Source organism: Macrotis lagotis, chromosome 2, assembly GCF_037893015.1.
Source record: "Macrotis lagotis isolate mMagLag1 chromosome 2, bilby.v1.9.chrom.fasta, whole genome shotgun sequence".
Lineage (NCBI taxonomy): Eukaryota > Metazoa > Chordata > Mammalia > Peramelemorphia > Peramelidae > Macrotis > Macrotis lagotis.
In genome coordinates, this window is record NC_133659.1 from 11,526,895 (window position 1) to 11,539,469 (window position 12,575).

Here is a 12,575-nt window from a genome sequence, read left to right on the forward strand (position 1 = left end):
TATACATATATATATTGAAATCCTATATGACATTTGGAGTTAGAGTGGAAAGAATGGGAGCCAGACATTGAATTCATTGAGAAGGTAAAGACATGTCCTGGAGATTTAAGTAGATAATTGCCACCAACATCTGGCTTGGGTGGTCAGCCTGAGTACTACGACGATCGAAAGAGCAGAACTATATCAAGTGAGCCATCTGAAAGGCCTGGTGATTCTTAGGCTAGAAAGAAGATTTAGCAAGCATATTACCCCTGCTTTCAAGTATTTGGAATCCCCTTGTGGCAAAAAAAAAAAAAGGATTAGTTTGAGTCTGGAATAAACAGAGGGTAAAGGGGGGTACAACTGGAACTTGATACTTGAAAAAGCAGTTCTCAAGGAGAATGGGCAGCACCCGTCTGGAGACTCTCTCTCCTGAGTAGACTGCTGTGGCGGAGGTAGGAGCTTGGGTCCCCAGGGTCTTCTGACCATTCAAAAAGCCCTCAGATGCTTTCTCGTTTCTTTTAAAAATTCTTGCATAACCCCTTTCCCCTAGTGTCTTTGTCTTCAACCTTATCTGATTAACTGGCTTCCTTTAGGTGGGTCCTGGGACTTTGGCCGGGGGGCTGCGGGCAGCTTCCGAAGCCAGACTCGAGTGGAGGCGTTATTTGGGAGAGGGTCCCGGAGAGCCAGCCCTTCTCAGCATCATCGTGTTTAAATAACTGAAGAACATAGTCAATTTCGCTTAGAGAAGGGTGCAAAGAAGACTAATGTTTCTTTTCTAAAAAGTTTGATGTAGGCCAACGGGGTTGAGTGACTTGGCCAAGGCCACAGCGCCAGGCCGTTATTCAGTGCCTGAGGCCGAGCTTGAGCTGCCTTCTCTTGGCTCCGGGGTCGGGGCTCCATTCACTGCGCCCCAACCCGAGCCCCAACCCGAGCCCCAACCCGAGCCCGAACCCGAGCCCCAACCCGAGCCCCAACCCGAGCCCGAACCCGAGCCCGAACCCGAGCCCCAACCCGAGCCCCAGCCCGAGCCCCAGCCCGAGCCCCAACCCGAGCCCCAACCCGAGCCCCAGCCCGAGCCCCAGCCCGAGCCCCAGCCCGAGCCCCAACCCGAGCCCCAGCCCGAGCCCCAACCCGAGCCCCAACCCGAGCCCCAGCCCGAGCCCCAACCCGAGCCCGAACCCGAGCCCCAGCCCGAGCCCGAACCCGAGCCCCAGCCCGAGCCCTCGTTTTCCGTCCGGCTTTGCAGCCCCGCGGGGGCTTGGTCCTCCGTTAGCCTGGCGGAGCTCCGTGAGCCCAGGCCAGCTCTGGGGCCGGGGAAGGGGGTCTCCTCGGGGCACAGGCCCCGCTGTGGGTGGGTGGGGGGCCCAGAGCCCGTTTCTGTGGGGCTGGTCCCGACGGGTCCCATTGTGTCTAGGCGCTGCATCAATCCAGGACCGGGCCAGGCGGGCGGACCGGGCCAGAAGGTGCGCCCGCCCGCCCTTGGGGCCTGGAGGGGGCGGCGAGGAAAGGTAGGAAAGAAGGCATTAAAGCTCAAGGCGGGGCGTCCTGGAGCTGGGACCCTGGGGGGACCCGGTCCGAGGAGGCTACTGGAACCCACTGCAGGGGCCCCCCTTGCAGCCGCGGGCTCCCCAGCCCCGCCAGCACCCCACTGCGGAGCACTAGCAGCTACCGAGGGCGACCTGCCGGGACGTGGGGATGGGGGGTGGCTGGTGCGGGGAGGGGGCGCTCCTGGTCCCTTCTGAACCTCCCTCTTCCCTCAGTCCTGGGCCTGGGTCTGCCCCGCATCCTGACGCTGGCAGGGCTTACATTCCCGGCCAGTCTAGAGAGGTCTCCCTCGTTTCCTCAGCGATATCTCTCCTGGAGCAGAGAGCACCGGTCCTGGAGTCAGGTGCACCTGAGTTCAAACTTAAATAATTGCCAGGCTGTGTGACCTTGGGCAAGTCACTGAACTCCACTACCGTTCAGAAACCAAAAGACAAAGAGCAATCTCTTCTCTTCCCCCCTTTCTTTCCATTCATCTCTTCTCCCTTCCCTCTCTCCGCTTTCCTGTCATCTCGTTCACCTCCCTCGCTTCTTTCCCTCACTTTTTATTCTCTCCTCTTTTCAGTCCCTTCACTCCCTTCTTCCCCCCTTCTCCCTCCCTTCTTGTCTTTTCCCTCTCATACTCTTCCTCCAGTCTTCTCCCCATATTTCCATTATTTCTTGGTCCCATGGGGCAGAACAGAAGCTGTGGGTGTGAGGGGCCAGAGCTGTCCAAAAGCTGAAGAGCCACTGGAGGACACCAGGCCCCCTAGGCTGGTTCTTTGGCTTTGGGGGTTCTCATTCAGGCACCTTTATGAACCCAAAGATTGGGCAGGGATCCCCTTCCCTTCCCCGCCCTAAGCCCCCACCCCTCCCCACCCGGCTAATTAAGAGGCCAAACCCACCAACTCACAATGGGCCCTAGCAACCTCCCCCCCCCCCCCCACTCTGCCCTTGCCTTTTCTTTCCTCTGGGCCAGTGGAATCTAGAGCCTGGGTGAGACTGGAGTCAGGGGTAAGGGAGGAAGGCAAGGTCCCAGACTCGGGCAGGAAGACAGGTTCGGGTGGACACTAAGGGGAAGGGGGAGGAAGTTGGCACAACCTTGAAGGAAGACTAGGCAAAATGTGGGAGAAGAGGCACCCAGGACTTTTATTGGAATAAAACTTTTGCTTGCAAAAGATCTCACCCGCTAAGAGGCATTTTATTATGGACTAAAACCAAACAGTGTCACAGATTGGAAAGAGTATTGGATTAGGGGTCACAGAACCTGAGTTCAAATCCAGCAGCTGCAAAGTTGTGAGGCTCAAGGTTGAGGTGAGGTATGAGGAGGGGAGTTGGGGGAGTCCTGGAGAAACAGAGGGAGGAGACAGGAGACAGGAAATGACACGATGAGATTGGAGCCGTAACTTTTGCATCTTATTTGTCTCTTATGTAGAATTCGTGAAGAGAAGCAGTGAACTAAGACTAGTGGTAAGTTGGAGACATGTGCAGATGTTTGTATTTTATTCTACCAGGCACTCATACAACAAAACATTGTGCTTATAGGCACTCTTAAGTCTGAGGATAAAAATCCCAAAGGGAGATGGCACTTAGACCCTAGCAAAAATGGCAAAGCACTGGATGTTTCCAAGCTTGGTTTGGAAGGGATCAGCATGACCATCCAGTCCATCCCATGTCTACAAAGAAACTTCTTTCACAGCCTTCCCAACAAGTGATTGCCCGGTCTTGGCCTCAAGCCCTCTAGTGAAAGGGAGCTCACCACCTCCTTTTGGACAGCTCTGATTCTTAGTTGTAGATTGTGAGCTCCTAAAAACAAGGATTATTTTTTGCCTTGCTTAGTATTCATAGGCTGTGGCACATGGTGGGTGCTTTAAAAACAACAGTGTTTGATTGGACTTTGGAAACTTCTCTTAACCACTTCCTCACCCAAGTCCCTAGCTCTTCTCTCTTTGACCAAGTAAGAAAAGTCTAATTCGTCTTGCACATATTAATAGTAACAGCAAACATGTCTATGTATGTACAGTCACAGAAATACTGTCTTCTTTAATCCTCACAACAACCCCAAGGGGTAGGCACTATGATTTTCTCATTTTTCATTTGTGGAAACACAGACTTCAGTTAGCGACTTGCCCAGGATCATATAACTAGTAAGTGTCTGAGGTCAGATCTGAATTCAGTCCAGCAGAGTCAGACCTATGTTTTAAAAGAATTACTTTATCAACTCTTTAAAGGAGAGAGAAGAGTCTGGAAGCAGAGAGACTACTTTAGAGGCTGGTCAGCTTAATTCAACCAAAAAATATTAAGTTGCTATATGTACAAGGCCCTGCCAAGATGATGTAGGAAGAAAGAACTCGATGCAGGCCTAGAAGGGAGGATGATCTGGATCTAGAGACACACCCCCCCAGGTCTCTTTGGAAATGAGGATCCTTTTATTAAGGGGTGTGTGTGTGTGTGTGTGTGTATGAGAGTGCAAGACTTTAAATAAAAAAGAGGTCGAATGATCTTGCCCTAACAACTGACTCGAGGTAGGAGTTGTGAGAAGGGATTGAACATGACCCTCTTGTTTTGATCAAGGGTGATGGTAATATTAAAGAAAATAGGTTAAGTTGGAAGGACTGGCAGGTTTGTGGGGAAAAGTAAGTTGTTTGGAATGTGTTTGGTTTGAAATGTTGGCAGGGCCTCTGGGTACTATTGGAAATGAAATAGTGCCAGGAGCTTTAGGGTTGGAGGTTTGGATTTGGGAATCGAGGAAGATCACCAAGGAGGAAAAAAGGAGAGGTCAGCGAAGTGCAGAATGCTCAGAGGGAAAGGAGTAAAGCTCAAATAGAAAGGGATCCCTACAGACCACATATTGATTGGGAAAATGGGAATTTGGCATTATCTCTGTCTTAGTGTATTTTTTCTGTTGCTTCTCAATTACATTTTCATCTGGTTGGGGCTGAACCGGGAAATTGAGGGGTAGTTGTAGGCCATGAGTTTGACAGCTGGTGTAGTGGGAAGAAGATCAGAGATCCAACTCCTCAGCCTTTAACACCCCCTAGTTGTATTACCTTCCACTCTCTGGGCTCTAGGCAAGCCTCTAAGTTCAAGTGATAAAGCATGCACTAACTTGCATTAGCAGAAGTTTCCTCATCTAAGCTTTCCCTGTGCCAGTGAGATCCCAAATCCAGTCCCGCCTAATACTTCCCTTTAAACAGTCTACCAGTCTGCCATCAATGCGTCGTCTTTTACCTCCATGACTTTGCATAAGCCCTGCCTAGAATGCACTCTCTCCTCCCTTCTTCCTCTTAGAGTTAGTCACTTGGACTCAAAATTACTTGGAATATGCTTTGACCTGAAATACAGTGATAGAAATGTCATTTTTGGTATGAACTATATCTCCGTTTAATTCACTGGGGTATGTCCAAGACCTTGATTGATTCTGTAGCAAGTTCTCCTGCTCAGAACCTGTTCTAGGAGTGGTGATTTCATAGAGGTGCTTTGGAGGAAGTTTTGGTGATTTGCTTCTGGTTTGTTTGCTTTATTTCAAAGGGTAGTTAAAGTATTCCAGTGAAGCCACAGCATGGGCACTGGAAACCTAGCTTTTACTTCATCACTTCGGTACTGATCCCATCCTTACTACATCAAGGACTATAAAACTGAAGTCCTGAACTTCAGGATGATTGATACTTTCCTGCATGTCAGATATAGCTGAGAAGTGAGCGTGAGCATAGAGAGTCGATATGGTGTAGCAGATAGGGAGCTGACCTCAGAGTAAGTCAGGCCTGAGTTCAGTTCTCACCTCTGTGTGACACTGGCAAGACATTTGAAACTACAAGGGACCCAACTCTTCAGACTCGATTTAAATTTGCCAAGTTTCTTCATGTGAAAAGTCCTTTTACCCATTAAATCATTGGTTCGGTCCCTTATTTATTCATTCATTTATTAATCCATTTTTTATAAACATTTATGACAAAGGATTTTCTTCTAGAGCAGCCAGAACATTGTGTGTATGTGTGTGTGTGTGTGTGTGTGTGTGTGTGTGTGTGTGTGTGTGTGTGTGGTGTTCTATTTCTGTCACATAAGAGGTTAGGGTCCCACGAATAAGAATACAATTCTAACTTCCTTTGAAAATTATTCTCGATGACATTCTGTCCAACTGTTTTTCAGCTGTATTCAACTCGTCCTGACCCCAAACAGATCAGAGCATGTCAGGCCTTGCCATCCTTTACTATTTCTCAAAGTCTGTCCAAACTCATCTTCGTTGTTTGTATAGGTCTATTGATTCACCTCATCCATTTCACCGTCAATGGCCCTATTTTTACTTAGTCACATTTATTTAGAAAAGAATGATAGAGCTAATGGTGACTAGTATTCATTCTTCAATTTTATTTCACTTCATAATTTATAGTGTTCCCTTTCTTGTTGATAAAGATATATCACAAGCTCCATAATTAAGCTTAATCACCATATGGAGAAATTGTTTTGGCTCAAAGATGGAATGGGAAAAAAAAGGAAAAGAATTTTCCTGAAATAACTTTTGGGAGAAAAAAGGAGATTGAATGAGGCAGAACTGAATGGATTATTAGTAACAAGAAAATGGAAAGGAGTAGGCACAAATTAAGTCTTGAAGGAGGAAGAAAGAGGTGGTAGGGAAGAGAGAATGGACCAAACAGTTATCTGCACCAGCTACCAACTTGGGTTAAGGCAATTTCCCTTCTTTATTGCCCTCTTGAATTAGGGAATAGACTGGTCTTATGTGATGTGTAAAAGTCAGAATCTGTAATTTAGTGAGGGTCTGAATCCATACTTCTCAAAACGCAAATTTACCTTAGGAAGGGAGGTCTGAATTTCTCTCCTCCCCCCGCCCTCCGCAACCACCACCACATCCCTCACAATACACATACATTGACCATGCGATAGCTTTGTGAAATTCCAAAGATTAGACTATCTGGCATTAATTTCCATTGGCATCAGTAGCCATATCCATCAGTCGCAGTGACAGATGGCAACATCTCAAATGGGAACTGAGAGATACAGGATAAAATAAACCATATACTTCATGAGGATTACACAAAGAGATGAAAGGACTTGCAGTTGGCTGTTTGACCGCAGGCATTCTCTAAGTTTGAATTCATTCTTCTCAGGGACCTTGGGAAGTCAAAAGGGGGGGTTTCCCTCAATGTGGGGGGATTTTTTTGTAGCAACTGTCCTTGACTGGTAAATATTCTTTTGCAATACTAATAAATTTGGACGGGTAATCAATGGGACCACATTCATGGGGGCTAAGGAAAGACTACTCAAAACACCCATGACCTTTGTGATTTCCCTTCGAACTATAAGAATAAAACATAGTTGCCTTGTGAAGACCAACTATCTATGTTAGTGGGAATTAATAAAGTATTGCAAGAGGAGAGTGCTACAAAATCAAATTCCATTACATCCATATGTTCAGCCATTCGCCAGTCGAGTTCTTTGTAACATAGAGGGGGCTGCTATGAATATTCTGGTATGTGGGATCATAGATTAAGAGCTGGAAGCAGTGGTGGGATTCAGCCACCTATTTGGCAGAACGGATACCTAATTTTATGTTCAGTTTGGCGAACCGGTTGTTAAAATGGCATTTTAAATGCCATTTAATTAATTTAATTTAATTCATTTAAATGCCATTAAATTAAAATGGCATAAAGGGTTCTCTTTAAGGTGGGTGCCTGGGCAGCCACCCAATATGGAAATTACAAATTTACATTCCTTACTCTTTTTTTTAAACATTTATCTGTGCATTCCGTTCATAGGTGAAAAATGAGGAAACTATTCTTGTAATGTTTATTTATTCATTTCTTAAACTCATTACACCTTTGATAACATGTTACATTTTAATTCTTTTTTGCTACTTCAGTAAACAAAACATATAAAAAGAGAGGAAAAGTGCCAAACAGCCAGGGGGTGACAACCTGCCATTTTTTCCACTTTGTGTTACCCCGCAAATTCCCCCAAGATATTATGAGTGTCCTAGTGTTCCCTGAAGAGTGGAGCCAATCGAAAGCCTGGGACACAATGAAGCAATGGAAATATCGATTTCAAGGGTTTTCTTATCTCCCATTTCAGAAGTCATGGAAGAGGAAGAAAAGAAGAGCTAGACTAGATAGAATGAGTCTTGCTTCTCATGTCTGTGGTCATGTGGCTACTTCTTTTTTAGTTTTTGTTTTTGTTTTTGTTTTTTGCAAAGCAAACTGGGTTAAGTGGCTTGCCCAAGACCACACAGCTAGGTCATTATGAAGTGTCTGAGGCCACATTTGAACTCAGGTACTGCTGACTCCAGGGCTGGTGCTCTATTCACTGCACCCCTGAACTGCCAACTTTTTAAAGAATACATTTCATTTAATGTAGTAGTAACAGAATTTGCACCTCATCCTAAGAAAGGTCCCCATGAATGGACACAGTTGGTAGAGTAGATGGACTTTAGTGACTTAGAGTCAGCTTTTCTATAAATTTCTCATTGTCTTGGAGTTAAGTTTATGTTATTTTATTTTAGTTTTTGCAAGGCAATGGGGTTTAGTGGCTTGTCCAAGGCCACACAGCTAGGTAATTATTAAGTGTCTGAGGCTGCATTTGAACTCAGGTACTGCTGACTCCAGGGCTGGTGCTCTATTCACTGCACCACCTAGCCACCCCTGGAGTTAGGTTTAGAAGATCAGTTCTCCTACTAATCACTTTTCTCTTCTTTCCTTGAGGAAATTTGTTATCCTTGAAGGATGCAGGTGAGTCTAGTCTGCTTTCTGGTAGTCTGGTCCTCTATTTCTAAAGTGTCTTTGCCAGGTGGACTCACATGATAGACATTTCTTAGTCGCAGGATAGAAGGAGGGGTTGTAGCTAGCCCCTCTTCCCAATTTCCAGCCAATCATATTGTTCCTTCTGCTTTATGGTAATATAAGCTTTGTAACCAATCATACTGTTTTCCCTGTCTATGATAACATTTCCTATTCTGGATGTCCCTCTTTTTGTCCATAGAATTGATCTGCCCCTAATTCAAGGTCCTAACTTTTCTGAAAGGGCTGAAAATGTGTTTATTGGCAAATTTGGAGCTGTGCGTCAGTTTACCTGCATTTTGATCATAACATTTAGAATCTTGTCAAAGTTACTACTTCATTTTAGTTCTCTAGGTTTCACTGGGTATATCATGATATTATCTGCAAAAAGTGATAATTTTGTTTTTGTTTTTTTCTTTCCTAGTATTTATTATCTGTTTCTTTTTCTTTTTACTTTACCTTTACATTATTAGCACTGATAATGGACATCTTTGCTTTTTCCCTTTTCTCATGGGAAAGGCTTCTACTTTATCCCAATTGCATATAATTCTGGCTTTTGCCTTTAGAAAAATACTATTTATTATATTGAGAAAATATTCATTCATTTCTGTGTTATCATCTTGTTTTAAAAGGAATAAAAGTTGCATCCCATCATAGGTGTATCTCATTTAATTTGTTGCCAAAATGGGGACATAGAAGGAAAAGGTTTAGGAAATTCTGTTATACTGAAAATTTAGAAAAAAGAAAACATGTTTCAAGGACAATAAGGAATACAATTTCACAGAACTTTCCAACTGACAAAACTCTTTTGGTTCATATGACTTTAGTTAAAACTTCCCTTGACTTTCTCACTAGATACTTTTGTTAGATAGAAATTTGCCATTGTTTGGTTTGGCAGAGTTATACCAGTGACCCAGAAATGAGAACTAATTCAAATTGCTAGCCCTAAATAATTTAATCTTCATATTCAACCTACTCTTTATTGTCTGTCAAATGACAGCCACTGTGCAAGGTGCTGGGGATTCAGAGCCCAAAAAACCCCAAATCTCTGCCTTCCTGGGGCTTACAATTTATTGAGAAGACAGAATATATTTGTAATCAAGTTAATAAAAATCATATGTACAATAATGCAAAATTTTCAGGAGAGAGAATATTAATAACTCTGGGGGTCAGGAAAGTTCTTGTGTTGAGAGTGGCTCCTGAGTTGTCTTAAAGGAAGTTAAAGAGTCCATGAAACCAAAATAAGGGAGAACTACTCTCCAGGAATAGAGAACCTGGTGCACAACCAGGCAAGCAAGAGATGATTCATGTATAAGCCACCATCAAACTTTAGTTTGTACCAATTTGCTGAAATGAATAAGAAAGTTACATCTTGAAATAGCTTCATTGTCCTAAGCAAAATGGATAGCATATTGCATTTGACTAAGTAGCCTTCAAAAATAATTTCAATGTGACTGACCATTTTCATCAGTATTCTTGCTTAGATGAGAAATAACCAATTTTCTTGTTTTCTTTTTTGGGGGGAAAGGCAAGAATATCTATTTAACTGTAATGGTAAGGCTAAAGAAGAGAATGAAATTGTGAAAGATGAACCATGGGATGGGCAAGGTGGAGAAAAGAAAATGGGAATATAAAGAATAAGGATCTTTCACCTACACCCCTTCTCCCCCCACCAAAAAATCCCAAAGTACCTTTTGTATTGGACCTTTGGTTTTACCAAGTTGATACAGGAATTCTTGATCTTAAAAAAAAAAAAAAGAGATGATTTGTATGAGATGGGAGACTTATGAGATGGAATGAATGCATGGAGAACAGAATCAATAAATCTGTGTAAAGGCACATAATAGGAAATCAGATTGGAAAGTCAGGGAAGAGGTAAATTAGGTATGGCTTTAACTGTGGGATTAGGAATATGTATTTTATCCTTGAAACCGTAGAGACCCAACCGAGATTTTAGAGTAAGGTGACAAGATGAGATTTATCTTTTAGGAATAACAGTTTTCTGTGGAGAAGACGGATTAGAGAGAGGATACACTGGAAGTGGAAAAATCATTTTAGAAAATTATTGTAGAAATTTAATGGAGGGGCGGTTAGGTGGCATAGTGAATAAAGCACTGGCCCTGGAGTCAGGAGTACCTGGGTTCAAATCCGGCCTCAGACACTTAATAATTACCTAACTGTGTGACCTTGGGCAAGCCACTTAACCCCGTTTGCCTCGCAAAAACCTAAAAAAAAAAAAAAAGAAATTTAATGGAGAAGAGATAGGGACATAGAGAGTAGAGGCTGAATGAGAGAAGAAAAGGAAAAGGGGAAAATAGAATGGGAGAGGAGAGAAATCAAATCTCTAGATTTTTAGGACAAAGCTTCAAATTCATAAATTAATCGAGTTCTAAATTTTTATGAAAAGCTTTCTGTATGCAAAGCAAATTGATACAGTGGATAGAATACCAGGTCTGAATTTGAGAAGACTCATCTTTCTGAGTTCAAATCCAGCCTAAGATTCTAAGATTCTGTGTGATCCTGGATAAGTCACTTAACCTTCTTTGCCCTCAGTTTCATCATCTAAAATGAGCTGGAGAAGGAAATGACAAACCACTCCTTTATCTTTGCCAAGAAAACCCCAAATGGGGTCAGGAGGAGTCAGACATAACTGAATATAAACCGTACAAGAAAAACAAAATACCCAAACATATTTAACAAGAATGTAGGCACTTCCTGACTGAGCTATTCTCCATTTCATTAAAATATATTGCATTTTGATCTTGCAGAATTTCTAATAGATCACAAACTCTGTAGAAAAGCAGAAAATTTCCGGAATATGTAGTTTTTAAAAGTGGAGGACATTTTGTATTAGGTAGGGTGCCATCTCCTGGTGAACTATGATATAGCAAACACCCTTTTATTAGGAAAAAAAACTCAATCTTGAGAATTTCAAAAATCTGGGACCACAGTGTCACACTGTGTCATCACAGTGTCACACACCACAGTGTCATCACTGTCCTCTTGGTCCACGCCCTCATTTCCACTAACTACCCCCCCCCATCTTGGGCAAAGATGTTTCCCATTCAATGTAGCCAAAATGGCCTAAGTTATTGTTTCTACAAAGAAACAAAAATCTTCAGACTTCCCCATGTATATTAAAGGAAAAATAAATCTGTCTCGATTGTACGGGAGTAAAACTTGTTTGAACCTTTGGAATAGTGCCGCCGCCGACTTCTTTTTCTGGCACTAGTATTTTTCACAATGTAAATGATCTTTACATGTGTCAAATTAACACATTTTGAGTTTTCACAAGAAAACAAACCTACTAAATGGTATTAAAATGTGTTCGTTCAAAAAAAAAATTCTGGGACCAGAGGATTTCTAACCAAGGAAAGGTTAATAAACATTTGGAAATGGCTAAAACTGGAGGTGGGAAATGATGCCAAAGAGGACTCTCCTGGATTAGACAGTGTTTCCCTCTTCCTGGTACTATAACACCAAGCATGATTGTAGAGAGCCTCTTATTTGACACACATTTTCAATTCATTTTATTACAAGAGTTTATCATAGGCAAAAGGGTCCTATTGATAGAAAAATGGAAAGAACCCTGTGGACCTCAGCTTATAAACCTATGTCTAAATGCATTTTTTTGAATTCTTCTATCCATGGATAAATTTTCTCTACTGATGCAGATTGCAGCCTCTACCAACTTACCTTGTGCAACCTTTTCCCATATTTTGCCATAAATGCACCTAGGACCTCTAACTTATAACCTCACAAGTTTTCTTTTCCTTTTTTCTTCTTTTTAATCAACACTTTTCTTTCTTTTTTCTTTTTCTTTTCCCCTTCCCTTAGCTTTCTTTCCCATCCTTTCTTTCCTTTCCCTTCTCTCTCTCTCTTTTTTTTTTATTTTCTAGGTTTTTGCAAGGCAAACGGGGTTAAGTGGCTTGCCCAAGGCCACACAGCTAGATAATTATTAAGTGTCTGAGGCCGGATTTGAACCCAGGTACTCCTGACTCCAGGGCCAGTGCTTTATCCACTACGCCAGCTAGCCACCCCTTCCTTTCCCTTCTCTTGCTAGAAATTTATCTGTAACTTATTCCCTTAGAGTGTGGTCTGGGACCCTGAGAAATTGTGGCCTGCCCAGGATCACCCAGATAATATGTTTCAGAGGCAGGTCTTGAACCCAAGTCTATCTATTTTCAAGATGGACTCCCCTATTGACTCTACCTGGTTACCCCTCTTCCAATATTTCAGGATTAATGTTACCATGTTCAGATTGTCTGTCTGTAGTTGTTTTTC

At 43.0% G+C, this 12,575-nt stretch overlaps 1 protein-coding gene and 1 long non-coding RNA gene across 3 annotated transcripts in view; one reads left to right on the forward strand and one right to left on the reverse strand.

The window, feature by feature from the left end:
• Nucleotides 1–2,349, reverse strand: LOC141512359 (uncharacterized). Its single transcript, XR_012475466.1, has 3 exons — nt 2,148–2,349; nt 1,789–1,887; nt 1–698 (listed from the first exon to the last, which is right to left on the reverse strand). It is a non-coding gene; the product is annotated as an uncharacterized LOC141512359 (long non-coding RNA).
• C2H1orf141 (chromosome 2 C1orf141 homolog) overlaps nt 1,337–12,575 on the forward strand; it is a 55,166-nt gene continuing 43,927 nt past the window's right edge. The window contains exons 1-2 of one of the 2 annotated variants that reach the window (XM_074221227.1): nt 1,337–1,490; nt 2,939–2,973. The gene's annotated coding sequence lies outside the window, so the exon portion shown is untranslated. Of the gene's footprint in view, nt 1,491–2,487; nt 2,518–2,938; nt 2,974–12,575 lie in introns of those variants that run through there. The other variant, XM_074221229.1, reaches the window with a different exon arrangement.